Here is a 20583-nt window from a genome sequence, read left to right as displayed (position 1 = left end):
ATGGTCCATACCTCTGCAATGACCTGAGCCTGGAGGTAAACACTGCAAAATCACTGATCGCTGGTGCAGTGCTCTGCAGGCTTCAATGCAAAAAGGTTTTGAATGCACATTGATCAGAAGATAATTCTCACAGCAAATAACACAATTTTTGCAAAAGGTGGAAGCTCGGCTTTATTAAAGATAATTGCAATTGCCTGCAGTCTTCTAGTTTAGATGTCCTCCACGGAGAGGATTTACTCAGTTAGCTCAGTACCGAGTAGGTCTGCTTACTCAGGCAGCAGTTTGTAAGTCTACTGTCTACAAACAGCAACCTCTGTTGGTAGCGAGGAATGGCTTGCTTACAGCAGGGATAGATACAAACACAGAACCAGACCATACTACTGAAAACAAGATTTATCATATCAGCATTTTTCATAAGCTGCTGGGACAAGTACAAATGTATAATGTTTAGCGAACTTCAAAGAAAAAATACCAAAGCCTGACTCATAAAGGACCACTATCATGACATCTGCTATATTCTAATAACTACATTTAAGACATAATGGTAATATTTGGTATAGTCATTCATTTATTTTGCATGCCCTTCTCTTCACATTTCATATAAATCAGGCTGTCCAGCAAGTGACAGGATTGGGACAAACTATAACAGTTCCAGACAGGGCTGTATTTAGGCTTCACGCTGCCCTGGGCACACTTCAAGTGGAAGTAAACCACTTTGTAAATGTTCTGTTTTTGCACTGCATACTTGCACATTACTTACTTTACAAGTGTGCCTTTTTCTAGCGCAGTCAAATCAATCTTCGGTCCTCACTTTTGTTCCCCCGCTGCTGCCATCTACACAGCCGACACTTTTGGCTTCTCAGAAGTCCTCTTCAGCCGTAGGGTAGCCACTGATGATGTAACTCCTGAACATGCGCAGAGGAGTAATATCCTCCCTAGCACCCAGCCCATTTTTGGCACCTTAGAGAAAGAACTATCGGGGAGAGGGGAAGAACTTTGCATGTCTCGTATGCCAAAAATCCCTACCGCTCAGCAATTTTTTATTTTCCTTTAGGCGAATGCTACCCCTTCTTAGAGAACAAAATTACTGACTATGCCCCTTTTTTCCCCATGTTTGATACTGTTGTAAAAGCTATAACCATAATAACATAGTTAAAATATACACATACTCTAAATAAAATAAAAATAATACTATATAACCATAACATATTAGAAATGTTTTACCTGCCAAGTGATTTGTAAATTATTTGTAAACAAAACTCTGTCTATTTAGGGCTTTTAAAATTGTATCCCCGATCCACTTGTACTTTCCTTGGCAGTGCTGCCCTGCTGTTCCTTCCTCAGTCGCAGAATTTCTGTTGCTTCTGGGCATTTGAAAGAATGATACCACCTCCCATAATGCAGTGCTCAGGCCTAGCATTCAATCCCCAGATGTCACGTACCTTAGGGGAGTCTGAGTTGACGAGGGCGGCCTCTCTCACAGCTCCGGTCCCGGAGCACCTGGATTGGTTACAGGGGCGCCGGGGCACAGAGGGGCAATGGTGCCAGAGGCTGGTTAGCATGTTGCGCCTGTGAGATGAGATGACGTGCGTAGATCCGGGCAGGATGCGGATGCACCGAAGAGGATCCAGAAGGCTTTAGATCCGATGAGCTGAGGAAGCTGGAAGCAGAACACATAAGGCAGAAGGATAGTCAAGCAGGCCAAGGTCGTCAACGAGCTAGCAACGCAGTACAAGGGGTGAGGCAGAATCAAGGTCAAAAACAAGCCGGGGTCTTCAGGGAGCAAGCAACAACAGAGAGTAGTCCAAGCCGGGTCAGTAACGGGTAATCAGGATACAGAAAACACAAGAACGCAGAACACAGGAAGCTGACGATCTGACAGCATAGGAGGATAGCTGAACACAGCCTTTATAGCCCAGTTGGCGCCAATTGTTCAAATGACACGTCGGTGCGTGCCCGTGCCCACAAACGCGCATGACGCGCACGAACGTGAGCGTGACACGCACGTGCGTGCGCACGTCCATTCAAAGACGCTGCTCCTATTATGGCTCTATGGTCCACAACAGGCGCATGCGCAGACGGCGACACTCGAACTATGGCTCTGGCTTTCTGACACTAGATCCAAACACCGTCACATGATGTAGGAGGTGACATCATTAACCTGGTGTAATCTATGACACAATTTGGTATTGAACTTATACAGGGCGAGTATAAGTGGGTCAGGGATTGATTTAACTGCTACCAAACGGTTCTACATATATACCCGTGCAAAATCTGTGTGCAAAAGCTCTACCCCTATCTAATGATGATAACCAGTTACTGCCCTATTGTGTGAGATCATCTTACCCCTTGCACAGCTTAAAGAAGAGTAAGCCAGGCTGTCAATTAGCCAACATGTCAAAGATGTAATTGGATTTCATGTGAAAGTAATATGTCACTGATCTCTGCACAGCAGTAGGCATACAACAACAGCAGCTATGAAGAGTGGAAATGAGAGTGGTTAGCTGTTGACAACTGATGGAGTAGAATATGAAGGTTTGGCTACATTGGGGGATTGAAAGGTTCTCTTTAAAATGTAACTCTACCTTGGAGTATGCCCAGTTCTAATGGATGTTCATTCAAACAAATAGGAACAGCCAGAAGTCAGATGCAAATTTCATAATGTTTTTTCTTCTTTTTGTAGTGCTGATGGTGTTTTGTTGACATATTTTCACAAGACAGCAAAATCAGCTGTAGGCGTAAGTGCTTATAAACCATCAAATCATATTTTTTCTCATGCAAGACTAACAAAACTGAGAATGTGGGCATGAAACTGGTTTGCATTTATTCCCTTGTCAAAATGAAATATAGCAAACCGAGGCATTACAAGTTCTGTACCGAGGTGTAATCAAAGGCAGTAAATCTGTGTTGTGCAATGTGAGATGTGATTGTATTAGGGAAAAATTGCCGTTTACAAATTTTATGGTGATCATCACTTTGGGTATTTTGCTTTTCTTTTCTATTATGGCAGCATGTAAATCTAGATGTGTCCAATGTCCCTTTTATGTAGACAGGAGCTCATGGGTATAATATAGAGGTCTAAGTAACCAATCGTTGCAAGCATACCGGCAGATGAGATGTGTAATATCCTTTTTACTCCAGCCACTGCCCCTATTGTAATATATGTTGTATAAATAAACCTTACTTGTCGGGGGATTGAATTTCTGTTATCTAATGTAGTGCATAACATGTATATCTACAGCTCCCTTCTGGGATCTGAACAAATATTTACTTTTACGTTATTTTGTTTTTGAGCCTGTTGATTTAGCAGAATCAATGCTGCTTTTGTTGATTGCATGAAAATCAGTACAATGAACAGCAAAACATGGAAAGGAGGTAGATAAAGAAGTATTTTCATTGTAATGCCTATTTTTTGTGTGGAGGTGTCCTTCTAATAGGCTAGTTGACATATTTCATGATTTATTGAATTGACCATTTCCTCCTAAGTGAAGGTATAGCCAAAACATTCTTTCAAGTCTTGGATAGAGTTGGTAAAGGTTTGAACCACCATCATGTTCCCATTGGTGCATTCAGAAAATATATAATGTTGGGGGGTTTTACGTCATTTTCAGACCTAAAATGTGGAATATAACATGGGTGCAAAAATTGAAAAAAGGGCCTCAGTCATGAAGGGGTTAAACCTCTCCTGGTGGCCATTGTCATTGAGACAAAAAATGTTGCAAACTCCAATTATCACCAGAGCAAGAGGTAAGGGGAAATATTCCAGTGGGGAAAACCTTTAACAAGAATTCAACTTACTTTCTAGAGATTTTCTTTCACTTCCTGTTGCATCTCCTGGTATAGAAAATGAAGGGATATCACTTCAATGTGACATGGACAGAAAATGTTTTATTCATTTTAACCCTTCCCTGCTCTATCCAGAATTTAAAACGGCTGCAGTCAATCCAACAGATCTTACTATCCCTTTTAAATTTAGAGTGCATAATAAGGAAAACTCAGCAGTGGTGGAGAAAAGCCTAAACTGCAGTTTGGAATCCATGCGGTCATTAATCCTCAGAAATATAGATGCTTGTGTTTTATACAGACCTATAGTGTCCACTTGTTACTGAACTTGGCCTTTAGGTGTTAAGAGGTTCTCAGATCTCGACCCACAAATGTATTTTTCTATTGTAGTGAACCAGGCAAAAACATCCTACAAACTACAGCTTGACCCCCAGCAGAGCTCTTTTAATCTTATCAGCAGGGGCTGCTCACTTCATTAAGGACAATGGTATATTCTGATGCTCAGCCAATACCCTGTTGCCTAATGGCCAGCCAGTGATAAGCAGCCCTAGATGTCAGAAAGTGCACCAGCTTCACAATTTAATTTGCCCGTGGGAGGCCTCCAAGTGGCTTGCTACAGGCATTGAGAGTTACTGTTTAGTAGTGAGCCAATCAATTGAACTGTACAGCTGGCAAGCTTCTTTCACATTAAATGCCACATTCTGCCACATTGGCTGGCCTTCAGGTAGAGCAGTCCTTGATCACCAGCCAGAATGCACCACTGCCTTCAGTCTGGGAAACTCCCTCCACATTTATAAGGTGAGTAGTATGTTTTGAGCCCCATTCACACCTGAGCATGAGCGTTTTCATGCGAGTTAGCAGTTTTTTTCGAAAGTTTTTCAAGCAATTTTGTTTCAGTCAAAAGAAATCTAATTAGTAGGATAAGGAGACTCTTGTTAGGTGCGGAATCGCACATTACATGGGTTTTTTCAGGTGCTTCATTTGAAGTCTGTGGGGCCAAAAATGCGCAATTCGGCCTGAGAAAAGCTCATTTTATTTTTTTCTTCATGCTGAGCATTGTCGCACTTTAGAAATGGAGCAAGAAAATGTTCAGGTGTGAATGTGGACTTTGGGGTTGCAACTGACAAAGTGTATGAACTAATGTTCCTAACCATGGAAGCATGGATGATAATTTATACATGTGCCAGACTGTACCTGACTGCGATTTATGGGGAGATTCCCTTTCATCATTTTAATAGTAACAGACATTGTAAGTGGAGAACCTTTTACAATAAGCGTGGTTTATTCTTTATAAGGTTTGGCACTTGCAACATTCTTTCTTTGCTGGAAATGTTCTTACACTTTAAGAGTGGCCATGGGGACTGGAAATGTATTTGTTATCAATGGGGACTGGAAAGTTCTCATCACCTGATAGTTGATATTACAGAGCTGCAGAGCTATTGCGGGCACATAAACAAACCAAGATGGAAAAATAGGTTGGCACCGACCTAAAGAGAGGGATTTACATCAGGGATTAAACTCCAACTTCAAGGTGCAGATAAATAGAAGACTGTAGTGTGTCAGTGCAGGTTACAGTCAAGCGATGATGATTAATTAAGAGTGTAGAAATAGGGAAACAAAATGGCTGCAAGGAAACTCAGAGCTGACACGCTCCAGAGATATATCATCATGTAACTGAACAAGCTACATCCTAAGAACTGACAGACTGACGATGCAGTGGGCTCTTCCAATCTAGACAGTATGACTGTGTTTAAATGACCACTGGCTTCTAGGAGGCAAGAAAAGGCTGAATGTCACAAGATATTATTAAACACCGCAATCCTCAAGGCTGTAAATGAATTTATTATTAATGACATATACATTGTTTATATAGATGTAAGGATCTTAGTGCCCAACAGATGGGCATCGGCTATGTACCTTCAGTACACATTGGTCTGCATTGGCTCAATGTTGTGTCATACCAGCTGTTTATGGCAATGCCAGAGGAGATCTCAAAACAGACGGCTCTTAGCTCATTTAGTTTGGGTTTTCCTGTAGGTCAAAAATGTCTCCTTGTAATAGACTCATAATGACTGTGAATTATTTTGCTGTAGGATGATATTTTGCATGATATGGTTCTGTCTGATCTCTCCTCCCCAGGTTTCAGAGTCAGTGGCTGGAGGTGATGCTCATTGCTGAGTGCCTACAAGCCAAATTCTCCGCATAGCTCTCATTCTTTGTGCAGCTGGGTGTGTAGCCTGTTGCTAGGTAACAAGGTATGCAGTAAAAATGACCCATTGGCTGGCAAAAATGACTGTATAATAGAGAACTGAAAGCTGATTTTCTTCATCTTCTACCCTAACTGGTTGTGTTTTTTTAGAACATTATGTATAGCACAGTACTCATTGTAAATCTTTTAAAGGGAACCTCGGGTCTTTTTAATAAGCAAGATATCATTTTTAAATGAAGGGCTGTTGAATTAGAATGAAACATATTACCCAACATCTAACACAATTATGGATCTTTGTTCCCTGCTTCCACCAAATCACGGGGACTGACAGAACAATTCATGCAGGACTAGTGCGGGGAAAGATAATTTTGCAGCGAGGGAATTAAAATGCTTTATTCCTGATCCAGACATGAGATTCTGAGAAGGATGTGTGGTCTCACGTGAGATAGTGGGAGCGATGCTACAAAAGCTCAGATCATTTAAGCACGCTGGCCATTGGTTAAATATAATTGTGCAGTCAATAGAAACCAATTTACTTCATACACCTAGATAAGAAAATGAAAGCAAGCAGGCAGTATACTGCAGTATACTTTATTACTAGTGTTTTGAATGAAACAATGCAGTTAGGGATGCACTGATAACATTTTTTCCAGCCCGCGAGTATCAATACTTTACAAATATAAAAAGACCCTTCTATCCAGTAAAGCATTAATTCAAACTAGGGGAGCACCGATACTATTTTTTCCAGACCCAGTACGAGTACCGATACTTTTCCTCTAGTACTCACCGATACCAATTACCGATACTTTTTTACTGTCTGTTTTTCTAAAACAATACAGACTAATGATTTTAGGACAGCGGTGGATCGCCAGGGCCCGATCCCAGCTGCAAAGCTGTGCCCCTTGCTAGTTCTGCCACTGACTCCAAGCAGTAGAGGGACTACAAATCCCAGCAATACATTATACAGCAATGCAGAACACCACCAGCTATAGAAGACTACAAATCTCAGCAATACATTATACAGCAATGCCAAATGTCAACCGGCTATAGAGGACTACAAATCCCAGCAATGCATTATACATCAATGCAGAAAAATAGGAAGCAACATACTATGCGCTGCTCTGGGGTGCCGGCCTAATGTCTCCAGTGGAGGATCACATGTGGCAGTGCAGGGTCTTAGGTGGCTGTGCAGGGTCTCAGGAGGCTGCATGAGGTCTCAGAAGACTGTGTGGGGATCTTACGGGGCTTACAGGGTCTCAGCAGGTATGTGCAGGGTCTAAGGTTGGCTGTGTGGGGTCTTACGTGGGCTGTGCAAGGTCTATGGTGGGCTGTGCAAGGTCTATGGTGGGCTGTGCAGGGTCTATGGTGGGCTGTGTAGGGTCTCCGGTGGGCTGAGCGGGGCCTATGGTGGGCTGAGCGGGGCCTATGGTGGGCTGCGCGGGTCAATGGTGGGTTGTGTGGGGCTTCAGGTGGGCTGTACGGGGTTTATGGTGGGCTGTGCAGGGTCTATGGTGGGCTGTGCGGAAGTAGCAGTTTACTTCCGCCTAGACCCCCGGCTCTGAAGCACTTACTGCGTATTACGTGAATTTTTGCACATGCGCATTGGCGGATGGAAGGGCAAGCATCATGTGTCCAGTGCTACAAATGCCTTCAGCCATATTTAAGGCGATACACATGGTGTTTGAGAACGATGCTGCCAGCTGGTTTCTGTGGAGACTACAGCAGTACTCAAAAGCAAAGTAAAATGCAACAGGGTAATGGGCGCTCCCCTTCCCCTCTTTTGGCTTGTAGATTGTTCACATAGCTGCCTTTTGGAAGGGATATAGGGGTCTATTCACAAAGCTGCCATAGGCAGCCGAGTGAATAACCGACCAGAAGTGAAGTGAATGCTGTTCGGCTATTCACTTCAGGCTTGTACGGCTGATTTCAGCCATACACCTACTAAAATCAGCTGTACATCGGCCAAACAAGCTCAGCCTGTTCGGCCGACCCGAAGTGCAGAAGGAGTTCGACTAAGCCGATCCAACATCTGGATCGGCTGAGCCGAACCTCCGACAGGCTACTCGCTGCTTTTCGGTCTATTCTCATAGATGCCGAACAGCAGTGAGTGAATAGCCGAATGCCGCAGAGCCGGGCGGTTCTGCTGCCGTTAGAATAATAATAAAAAAACCAGCAATAGGAATGCATAGCTAGATTCCTATTAGCTATTTCACTTTGCAATAGCCAATAGCAAACTAGCTTTTGCACCGGCCCTCTGCGGCTGTCAATCACTAGAAGGGGACCTGATGGAGAACTTCAGGTCCCCCTCTGCTGATTGACAGCAGCAGTGGGCGGGTGCAATAGCTAGTTTGCTATTGGCTTTTGCAAATTGAAATAGCCAATAGGAATCTAGCTATGCATTCCTATGGTGGTTTTGGTTTTTTTTTATTCTGATGGCAGCCGACGGCTTCGATGTCAGAAGAAAGAAAAAAAGACAACAGAGCAGTGAAAGGTTTACTCTGCTCGATCAAGCAGAGTAAAACTTTCCGTGAGAAAGTGTTTCTCTTCCGGGCGGCCGGGAGCCGCTCTCTAAGAACCCGTTCACATTGAGCGATTTATCGCGCGGTAATTCCCGCGATATCGCGGCAAATTACTGCGCTCCAATGCAATCCAATGGGGCAAAGGGTCCTGCTGTCGCGGGTCGTGTGTCGCTACAGCAGGACCCTTTTTGGAGCGGATTTAGCCGCGATTCAAGCTTGCTCAATGCAAGCTTGAACGCGACATCGCGCGGCAAATCTCGCGATGTCGCGCAATATGCAAATCGCGCAACAAACACGCTATTTGCATATCGCGCAGTGGGAACGGGGCCTAATAGCGGGAGACTCCCGGAGTGTCCGGGAGAGTTGGACTGTCTGGAGATCAGCGTCCCTGGATACATGGTAACCAGGGACGCTGATCTGTTTGTGCAAGTGGCCGGAGCCAGCCGTTCGGCCAGCTTCGGCTTTCACCTCGTCTCAGTCGAGCCGAAGCATATGCATTCGGCTTGACTGAGCCCCTCGGCCAACTGCGGGAGCTGTACGGGCTATAGGGAATAGCCCGTACAGCAGCCCTTCGGTTCTGCTAAACCGAAGGGGTCCTGGGGTCAAAACTACGACTAGATCCTTCGGCAGCTTTGTGAATAGACCCTATAGTGTTTTCTACTGGTAACCAAGGCATTGTACTTTTGGCACTTTAGGATGCTTTTGTACTTCAGCTCTCCCCTTCAAATGGCTGCCTAGCTAATATTGCGGGGATTATCCCTCTGGCTTTCCTAGATGCCCTGTCTTTCCTTTAAGTGGTTCACACCAATTTAGCAGATCATTAGATATTTATGTAGTGATATTGTGTATGAATATTTCAGTTTATGCAATTGTGTTATACCTCTTTACTCACCTTCATGTATACTTATTTATGTAGAGCATCATCTCCTTTTCTCCTGAAGAAGCCCCTATATTGGGCACAAAACGTGTTGAGGAGCATTGGCACCCCTTGATACCATGACATACACAATAATATCACAAAAATTGGACTCTTTATGCTCATCTGAAAAATAGTCAACATTGTTGTTATCTTCACTGAGTGGCCAGATTATTATGACCACCTGGTGTTTGTAGGCAATTTAGCTATAATTTCGCGCTGAAGTTGCTAGAGGGCCAGACCATTATAAATAGGGAAGCAGGTTGTTTACCACGACTTTAGAAGTGATTTTTTTCTGAAGATATGGGTAAGCAACGCGATTTAACAGCCTTTGAACATGGGATGATTGTTGGCGCTCGGAGCCATGGAGCGAGTATCAGCAAAACAGCAGAATTTGTTAAATGTTCAAGAGCAGCTGTTGTTAAAGTGTTTAAAGACTGGACTGTCAGCCGAAAATCTGGGTCTGACCTTGCAAATTGTGGCTGTCAGCGACTAATCAATGTTAGGGCAGAACGGAGAGTGGCAAGACTGGTACAAGACAACAGAAGTGCAACAGTGCATCAAATTACTGCAGATCTTAATCAGGGATCCTCTCAAATGATCTCCGAACGCACTGTTCACCGTACACTGCATCGTGTCGGATATGGAAGCTGAAGGCCCTTGCTGTCTGCAGTTAACAAAATAAAATGTCTCCAATTCGCACAAGGATTGGACAGTTGAGCATTGGAAAAAAGTCATGTGGTCCGATGAATCACGTTTCCAGTTGCATCATGCAGATGGCAGGGTGAGAATTTGGCGGGAACAGTATGAAAGCATGCACCCCACATGCATGAGTACAACCCTTCAAGCTGGTGGGGGCAGTGTTATGGTTTGGGGCATGTTTTCCTGGCATGATTTCATGTGGAACAACGTCTGAATAGCATAACATACCAAAGTATCGTTGCTGATCAAGTTCATCCTATCATGTTGATGGTGTATCCCAATGGAGATGGCTTCTTCCAACAAGACCATGCGCCATGCCACGGTGCTTGTATTGTGCAGGAGTGGTTTCAAGAACATGAGGGAGAATTTACCTTGCTTAGGTGGCCCCCACAATCACCAGATCTCAATCCAATTGAGCATTTGTGGGACGAAGTTGACAGAGCCATCAGGCAGCTGGTTCCACAACCATCAAATCTCACAGAACTGGACAGTGCTATTCATCAGGCATGGTGTCAGATTCCTCGCATCACCTTTCAACATCTCGTGGAGTCAATGCCAAGAAGAATCGCCACAGTATTGAAGGCAAAAGGTGGCCCAACGAAGTACTGATGGGGTGGTCATAATAATCTGGCCACTCAGTGTATACTGTATAAGGGAGGCCACGAGTATATGCTATATTTGAAGGAAGGATCACAATTTGTATGAAAGTCCTATTTTTCTTTTTTAATTTTGTACAAATAAAGATGCAGCTTTAAATATATTTTTGTATTATTAGTGGTGGTTTTTGATACCTGAAAAGCCCTCATCCATGCTTTATTATTGCATGTGGCATGTTGGATTTCGTCTTCTAGAAGTGTGTGGCAAAGGAAGACTCATTTAGTATGTAATGAGAAAGCCAGCATGCTGCTGAGTACTTGTAAGAATAAAAGCCTTCATTTATTAACTTAATAGGCTGTAAAGGCCTTACAGCTTAGTATTCCTAAATAAATATAACCCTAAATCCCTGTGAATGTGAGGATTCACTCTGTACTAATGAGATATAGGACAAATCAAGCTATATGGCACTTAAAGAGTTTGCACTCTAAGGAGCTTATGTAGCCAAGAGGATTAGTGAAATCGTATTGGGACGGTACATCAAAAGTCAAAGCCGAACAAAATATCCAGAACTGTGCATGTCACAGCGTTACAGTCAAATTCTGGTATCACACAATAAAGAAATAACAGGTAACTTGTATGACGGCTACACTAAATTTTTTGTCCTAAAGCTTTGGGCACAATTCATGCTGTCTACAAACGGATTGGGCAAACTGTGCTAAATGTTATTTTGGGTTTATTGCTTATACATTATGCATGTGTAAACTATCTCTGGCTTCCTGTTCTTGTATATTTGATATGTTTTCTCAAGTTCTGTACTTCATTCTTTGTGAACCATTTTTATACAGTTCATTACAACTTACCATTGTGTCTCCCAACAGCAACTACATGATAGCCATGCAAATTGAGCCAAACAGACAAGAAAGATCTGCTTAGCATAACAAATTAAGCAAATATAAAGGCAAATACAGTAGCAATACAACTACGCATTGACTGATTATAAAAGCTAGGAAATCATCCAGCCACTTAAGAATTTTTTTTTAATCCACCTGAAACTTCTGCAAACTTCTCTGTCTTGTAAGTCATCCCTGAAGTGGAATAAGTAGGCTTCCACCTGGAAAATATTAATGCAGCCATTAGGATACCAATGATTTTAAATAAATACTGGAGTAAACAATTTGCTGCAGTGCAGAGTGGGCACCCATTTATAGTGTACACTGCAAATCAGAGTGGTAACATTAGATGTGATCAGGTGACCCGTAAGGGTGGCCATGCTTGGATGCAGGGAACTGTAAACACCACACTACAACAGCGGGTCCTTTAAGGCAGTTGGGAAGAGACCTCAATGATAAAAGTTGACTCTGCTCACTAGATTCCTATTCCTAAAATGGAATCATTTTTGGGTGCACTGTTGTACTAAATTAAGCAGTTCTATCACATGCAATCTGCATCTTATTATCAATAAAAAAAAAAAGTTAATGAGATAGGGCATCATTTAGAATCAGAGAAATAATATGCCGAATTGAGCAAAGCTTGTTTACCTTCTCCTGTCTGCTGTGGTACTTGGGCTTCAGCCACTGGAGAATACTTCTATACTAAGAGGAGTTGTTTTGTCTTACTGTTTCCATGCATTGCATCAAATGATCTCTGCATTGTGGGATCTAAATCAAATACGAAACCAGCTGGTTTATGTAGAACTGAGAACTGTAACCTCCAGCTAGTTTAGTATTTCCTACTCCCATTTCCTGGGGAATAAGTACAGGTGGTTTAAAGAGTGTAACTCTCCTTGGACCTAGGACATCACTGAGTCTAGTCAAAAAATACCACTCCACTCTCTACTGAGTGCTCTCCAGTGCTTACATTACACTGAATACAGAAAGCAGTAGGATTCATATTGTGTCACCTTTTTGTTTTTGTTATCTCTTGTTTGAGCCATTGGTATGGGCTTTAATAGCTTTAAGTGCATTTCCAAATCCTGCTGAGCACAACCTGAAGGTTACTTTTGCAGATTTGGCTGATTTGATAGTGCATATGAGTTAAGATGTTTAAAAATGCACTTATTCTTTAGTTCTCTAAACCAAAACTATAGGTAGCTTTGCTCAGATACCTCAAGGTTTGATTAGATCCAACTGTGATAAAGCGGTAGTGGCCTTTAGTGGATGTTCTACTCGTTCTGGATTGCATGCACATAAGCTAGTAAGGTATTTAATTCAGGGCCGTAGCAAGGGCGAGGCGAGTGAGGCACTCGCCTCGGGTGCAGGCTGGGTGGGGGCGCAGCCAGGACACTGGTATTCCGCCATTTGGGGGGGCGCCGTGGCCCGAAGATTTTTTAGTGCGGCCGATGATTATTAAGTGTCCTCTGCCTGCGGCCGCCGTGCCGGCGCCGATCTGAGGATAGTGCCTGCGTTCTGGTCCAGTGCTATCTGCCAAAATGCTGCATGCGCTACTTTTTTGCAGATCGCACTGGACCGGAACACAGGCACTGATGTGTCACGCATTCGGGTGACGGCGATTGCACTGTGGGTGGAGTGCATGGCTGCGGTGCCATTGACTTCAATGCGCAGCCACACCCCCTCCCGCCCCAAAACACAGTGAGCTGGCCGGGTTTAGTTCTAGTGCGCTCCAGAGTCTGAACACACTCTTTATGGTGTGACTGGGCCCTCAGGCTGGGACCCACTGCTCGGGAAGCAGCGCGGAGCGGTGGCACGCTGCCTTCACGTGCCGTGTGTCATGTCATTTTGTCTCGCACACGTCAGCTTGCAAAAGCGCTAGCTGAGCGTGCTGAGATAAAAATAGAGATGAAATAAACGGTTTAAATATCATTAATTCCTTGTTATTTATTTAGTTTCCTCAAAAAAACATTGGGCTGGGGAGGGAGGGGGGGCACAATTTTCTGTTCTTGCCTCGGGCGCAAAATAGGCTAGCTACAGCTCTGATTTAATTGACCTGTATTGGTTGACTATATGCTTCGTAGATTGGGAAATCTGCTTGGCAAAGCTAATCCCAATGTCCCTTGTTAGGACCCCTATCTGAGAGCTAGCATCCCTATCTGAGAATACATATTTATGTAGGAATATTTGAAAATGATTTTCTGTTTAAATCATGCCTGCATGTTCAGCTGTCATCTAGTGTTCATAGCAGCTTAAAGTAGAACTTTGGCTAGGCTATGTCGTTGTAGAATATTGTACCATGTTTGTCATTGATCATTTCAGAAAGTTTACAGTTTTAAGTTTGAGTTTAAACTCCAAACGTTCTAAATAGGCTATGGAAATTCAACTAGTAACATATTCTTGCAGCAAATACAAGCAATAAACAAGCTCTTGTGACCCCTGTAGCTGCAGACACTGTGGAGAGATTCATCCTCAAAGTTTTAGTTATTACAGGTGTTTTATATAGTGCTGTCAATTTACACAGCTGGGGGTGGAGACGGCAAAAGATGCTAAGTGGGTTTTGGTGACATACCCATAGCCCAGACCTCACCACTGTAATTGACAATGCATTCAGCTGTTTTTCAGACTGCTGTAGTCAGGAAGTGTTAAGGAATGGCATTATCCCTGTATCCCAACTTGCAGCCTAAACTCATTGCTACATGGAGTGATAGAATTCCTGAGACCTGTGAACTAAGTGAAACCCACTTAGCATCTTTTGCAGTCTCCACCCCCAGCTCTCCAAGCTGCAGGGAGATGAGGGGGGTTGAGTGGTCACATGAATGCTGATGAAAGCAAGAAAGAACCAAAAGTATTGCATTATTTTTGTATATTTGCAAATGGGACAACATGCTTAGTAATGGTGTTGTAAGTTGTATTAGTCTGAAATGTTTTGTGTTTACATACAAAAAATGTTTTGCATTTCAAGAAAGAGAACTCTTTAAATAAGACCAATTAGATCATCATGCTAGTTATCACTCCTTGTAATACTGCTAGCCTAAACCCTGTCACCAACTTTAAAAAAAAATTGCAGGTAAAAGCATAGAAAATCGGGTATTTGAAATATTCGCACGTAGTGTTCTTGCTTTTCATTAAAGATTGTTAATAACTTTCAATGTGCCTTTGAACTTTTTGACTAGTCCATTTCCTAACACAGCTCCCTCCCTACTTGACGTCATGGCCATCTCCTCTCCTAAGAGTGTCCAATTACTCTCTGTGACCTTCCTACATAACATTTTATGTAGCTGCCAGATAAAGGAAGGCAAGGAAATATTATGGAGTGTCATTTGAGGGGGAGACATGGGCCTGCTGACATCATATTCAAGATGGTGACACAGCAGCAGTCTCAGGGAGTTTGGATGTCTATACAAGGGAAGTTTTTTTAAGTTGAATCACATGAATAAAATATGTTAAATGCATGTAAACTTATGGAAAGATTGTTGTTGAAATGAATGGTCTGGGAACTTGGTCTCTTCAGGGCTGGCGTTAATTGTGAGTTTCAGTGAGGTACATTTTGAAATGTTGGTAAAATGACACTTCCTAACTCCAGGCATCTTGGGACTTGTTAAGGGTGGTTGTGTTCCATCAGACCAGGGTAGACTTGAGGCACATCCCGTCCATTCGTCTTCTGCAGATAACAGATAAGCTCATCTCACAGTATAAATCCAATCTCTCTATACATTAAATTAACACTTCTAGGACCTGTGTCCCACTTCTTTGGAAACAGACTCACCCCCTACCACCCAACTTTGGTTTGCAAAGATAAATGACCTTTACCAAATGGAAGATCTTACAGCTTCCTTGAAGAACCATGAAGTGAAATTCAGACCCACTTGGAGACCAGGCCAATATTTCAGAACTACTGATCAGTACCTCAGGTTATGGCAACTGGATATATTGTCTGGAAGATGTCTATCCCTTGCAGGACAACACACTCAATCTGCATCCTGGATTCCATCCTGCTTGGGCCGCTTCGGGAAATGGGACCTTTCCTTTACCCTTAGAACGTGGTATACGACCCCTTTTTGTTCTACCCCTTTTTCTCTTCTTAAACTGGTTTTTCCCTCTTCTCCTCTTTCCACCACCTTTTTTTCCTGTAGGTTTTAGATGATCGGGAGCATTTATAAGCATTTCTAGTAGACACAATGACTGATAACTGTCCTTGTTGACTCTTCTACATGGTTCTTCACCTTATTCGCTAGAGATTACTCTCTATTGTATGGTATTCTAACTATGCTTTGAAATGTTAGTACTATGTTTTTGTGGGCATTACGTACAGTTTAGTAAATACATTTAAAAAAAATAACAAGAGCTAAAACAATAAGTTATGAAGATATAAGGCGTTTTTAGAAGTTAAATGTCCATTGCCTGCAAATAAAAAAATATTTATCTTTGTGAACTGAAGAGATTTATTATGAGAGAAAATAACTAATGGAAGTAAAATAGCCATCCATCTTAGTGAATTGAACCTTTTGCGCTGCTAGATCCAGGTTCAATGACATCCTTTCATTTTTTCTAACATGTACTGGAAATCTAAAGGTACTGGAATAGGTTTCTATGTTATACACAGATACTTTCCTGAATAATGGTTTTGAAACGTGAGCCCCATTCTCTGTTTGAACCACTATTCATCTTTCATTGCCCTGCATATTTTGTCTTTTGTGATGGAGGTGAGGAGACAAATTAAAGTCAATGTTTCTCTCTTGTGTCACAAGTAATTTCTATCTTACACAGAGATCATTATTCACAAATTGCTGCGTTTGTTGAAAATTAGATTACTGATTTTCAGGTAAACCTTTGACTGACTGCCATGATTGATTAGACTGTGTGAAGAGGTATTTAGCGTGGCATCCTTGGTTGCATACATGATTCATCAATTACACCAGAAAGTACTGAACACATGACCCAAAACTAATGCAATCAATGCAACCATACTGATGTGTAACATGACTGCCTCCCGCATACAGACAATTAATAGAACAGCTTTTCAAAGAGACCAAATTAATAAACTATTTGGAAGTAATGATAATGTACAGTTATAAGGCATGTGGAAACCACACTGTAATTTGCATTCCTTTTATGACTTAGGAAACCATTAAATAGCAAGGGCTTGATGTTCTAAACGATATGTGAGGCAGTTACATGCAATGCATTTTTTCACACAATTCATCATTTGAATGCATTTTTTTCAAATGCTGGTGAATACACTGATTTTCCATTCCTTTTAAGCCCATAACCACATGAAATGAATGGTTAGAAAAGCTTTGTTATCTGCACTCTATAATACTGATACTGGTTCTGTGCTTAAAGCATATCTAAACACAAAAAAAAAAACAATATATTGCAGCTTACCATTCCTTAAATGTTTTGGCTGCATTAGTTTCCTGTTTTTAGCTTTTTTTTATTTTCACCTGTTGCTCCAGCTAGTAATACACTTCTGTCTTAGGGTGGCTCCCCCTATGGTGGAGCAATGGAGCCACCCTTGAACAGCAGCATTGTCACCTTGTGGTAGTATCAGATGTACTAAAACAGGACAACAGGGCCAGTGCTCAGGGGACCAGCTGATTTCACAGAAAACTAAACGTTTTGAACATCAAGAAGCAGCATCCAGTGTAAGTGATTTAATCAGCATTTGAAATACCTTCAAAACATTTGGATTTTAATATCACTTTAATGAGAACATGAAGCCATCTGTCTGAAAATTAGATTTAACCCAGAGATGGATCTCTTGACATAATAATGGCCTGAATCACACTAAAAACCCACAAAGTAATAGCTTTTCCTTGGTTTTTTTTTTAATTCAAATATTATCACCATTATTTGTAGACACAGTTTGAAGAGTTTGGAGAAGACAGAAGTGAACAATATAGGCCAAAATAGCTGATTTGGAAAAAGTCTTCTAGTTCAGCTATGTTGTCCTAGAGTGTTCACTTATCTTGCCTTCTCCAATCCCTTCGCCCTTTTGTGAATAACCCTGCGCTAATGTTTGCCTGTTCAATATTTTGAAACAATTTCCATGGGTGGTACTTACTTACTTTTTCAAATGACTGAAAATCCATTCTTTAGCTGGGAATCTGCTTCAGTTTGCAGCCAGAGGGCCTTCTCTTTATATCCGGGGCTAAAATAAACACCCAGAAGGGCACTTGGAAGAATGAAGACAATGTTGAATCTTTTTTAATATTTAGATGCAGATAAATAAAACATTCTCAAGATGTTTTATGTGTGTGTACACACTATGTGCATAGTTAAAAGGGCCAGGGTTGTTAAGAGATCCCTTTCCTAACTCACCAGGAGAGAAGACCTCAGCTTGGTTGAATACTACATGGGGGACCTGTGGGGTTGCACATATATGTACCTACCCACATGCACTTCTGAGGAGCAGGGATGCCAAACAACCTGGTGTCTGTTCACATCAGCAATGGTTCATTAACAGCAGTGCCCCCTTTTCTGGGGGAGGGAGTTTTTTCATAGCACCCCATCAAGATGAAATGGCATAGGGACTGCCATCAGCATATCAGGACGATGCACGCTCAGTGGCCCCTTGCCATTTTGATTACAATGTGCATGCCTGGTGTGATGGGCTGATTGCAGCAAGGGGGGAAACGGGAAAAGTGTAGCTAGCAAGCTATAAATATATATTGTGATGTAATGCAGCTAGAATGCAAGCAGCAATGGAAAGCAGCTTTTCTCTACATTTAAAATTTCTAATACATTTGTCAAATGGAGTTTGTGGTACAGTATATGAACCTCAGCAAGTTGTGTTCTGTAGATTTTCTTGTGTGATGACCTTTGAATGATTGCTAACAAAGTCACTTATGTCACTATGAGAACTCTCCCACAATACATGCACTCAGGTGTTTCAAGCCAGCACTGTTTTAAAGGCATTGGCAGAATGTGACTAGCAGGTGCTTTTGTTATGGATCTACTTGTCCTACAGAAGCCTTGATTCTTTCTTGTCTTTGCCTTTGCAGAATTCAAGTCATGTAGCAGAAATGAGCTAAACCTCAAGCTAAATGCAGTAAAGATTTCAACGTGCAGAAGGTAAGATTGCATCATACGCAGTAGGAATCTGACAGTTCATTCTTTATAGCTGTTCATAGTGCAAGTGTAACAACCTTCAGTGATAAAATGCTGTAATAAAATGGAATAAGCAAACTGGAAAATTTAAAATCCTCAGACATTTTCATACTTATTCACAGATGTTGTTTAATTGACCGTTCATTTATGGGTTACAGTGGCAGCAAGCTGAGTAAGAAAGATCATTCTTTTCTTTTTCGAGCAATAGAATAAAACTCCTCCTGAGGGATTTCAAAGCATTCACCTGGGAGAAATAAACTTTTCAAGGTGTTCTGGGTTTGTCCCTGCACTTGCTGCATTTAGACCTGCCTACAGCAGCTTAAAAGGGGACCTTCAAAGCTGGATGATGTAAATCAGCAAACCACACTCTTTTTAGCTCATCGACACCCTTCATTAAGTTTCAGATTGTTAATAATTGAATAAATATTACTTAAAATAGTAGTAGTACAAAAAACAATGTTTGGTACAATGCTGATATTATTTGTAAACACAGCAATCAGTTCTTTGACACCACTCTTATTGCTGTTGGCGTACTCACTGGCTCTACAACAGAGTTGGCGTTGGAACGTGAACATTAATCTATGTCCTTCCAAATAGGGGGGTAAAAGGTCACAGGCACACAACCTAAAACACGCTAGTAAACGAGACGAGTAACAACACACAGCTTATAGAGAAAACTCAAAGCTTCTCTCACGGATGGCTGACCATCCAACCCTGGGTAACACATTGTCTCATCTCCAGCCACCTTGTCGTCAGGACTATGGACAGGCATGGAACTCTACAGAGACCTTAAAAGATTAATTGACCCCTACTGTATGAATCGCTTATAGACATTTCTCACCGCTTTTTGACCCCCTACCATTTTATCAACCCCTTATATAGTCCCATCGATACTGGGGGGTCAATGTGACCACATTGGGGAACCCTGGTGTAAATGGAAAGTGCTTAAATGAGGTGAAACCCACTTGTGGCAGATGCTGGCATAAGTTTCTCCTCCTGCTCCCCTAGTGGCCATATTCCATTGTTTAATACAATGTGATATTGACCACAACCAAGGCTAAAACATGAGACTTAGGAAAAGAGATGTGGAGGTATTTGGCAGGAACTGCTCTAAGTAAGCTTATATTATCTTTGCATCTCCTCCATAAACAATTACACCCAAGGCAGGAGCCCTATTGGTCAACCAATGGCGTAGCCCTGTTGGCAGTACAACATCATTTTATTTGGTGGTACTGTGTTATAATATATTTAGTTGGTAGGTAAATCTAACTATATAATATAACTGAACTTGCTATTTATTTTTTTCAACATTCCAACATTTAATAAAGTGGGGTAGCAATCAAATTATGGTGTTTGGACTACCCATAGGGGTTTAAATGCTGTTGAATTCCCTTCCATTGGGTGAACTTAATAAGTCACTTGGATGAATGGTGAACTTTTCTCAAAAATAGTTAGTAGATCACGTTTTATTAAATGCCACTAGATATTTGTAGACAATCTACAGGATAGTAATAATATGGAATCAAATTATGCTGCATAGTACATAAATGAAAAGAACAGAACACTGAGCCAGAAGGGGACAGATTGAAAGGAAGACCCAAGGCCCACTCATAATAGTTTGTTTACCACAGGCAAGACTGCCATGAAAAATACTGCTGTTCAATAAACATGTCCTTATATACCCTGCTGACCAGCGTGTTCCTATTCTTGCTATCTGTTCTTATTCCATCTGTAATGTGGTATCTTGCTGCAATATTCCGATTGTTGACTTTGCGGTTACCTTCCATAACCCATTGGACAAGTCAGAGATTGTTGAAGATGAGAGTGGATGGAGCAAATAGCAATTTAGCCTGCATT

General features: G+C 41.9%; 1 protein-coding gene across 1 annotated transcript in view; it reads left to right on the top strand.

Moving 5' to 3' along the window:
- Positions 1 to 20583, top strand: part of APBB2 (amyloid beta precursor protein binding family B member 2) — a 274931-nt gene that overhangs the window by 32453 nt on the left and 221895 nt on the right. Inside the window, exon 2 of the mRNA XM_018564826.1 lies at positions 18621 to 18690. The gene's annotated coding sequence lies outside the window, so the exon portion shown is untranslated. The remainder of the gene's footprint in view (positions 1 to 18620; positions 18691 to 20583) is intronic.

This window comes from Nanorana parkeri, unplaced genomic scaffold, assembly GCF_000935625.1.
Source record: "Nanorana parkeri isolate BGI_ZX_2015 unplaced genomic scaffold, ASM93562v1 scaffold24, whole genome shotgun sequence".
Lineage (NCBI taxonomy): Eukaryota > Metazoa > Chordata > Amphibia > Anura > Dicroglossidae > Nanorana > Nanorana parkeri.
The sequence above is the reverse complement of the archived record's forward strand: the minus strand, read 5'-3'. Positions and strand labels throughout refer to the sequence as shown.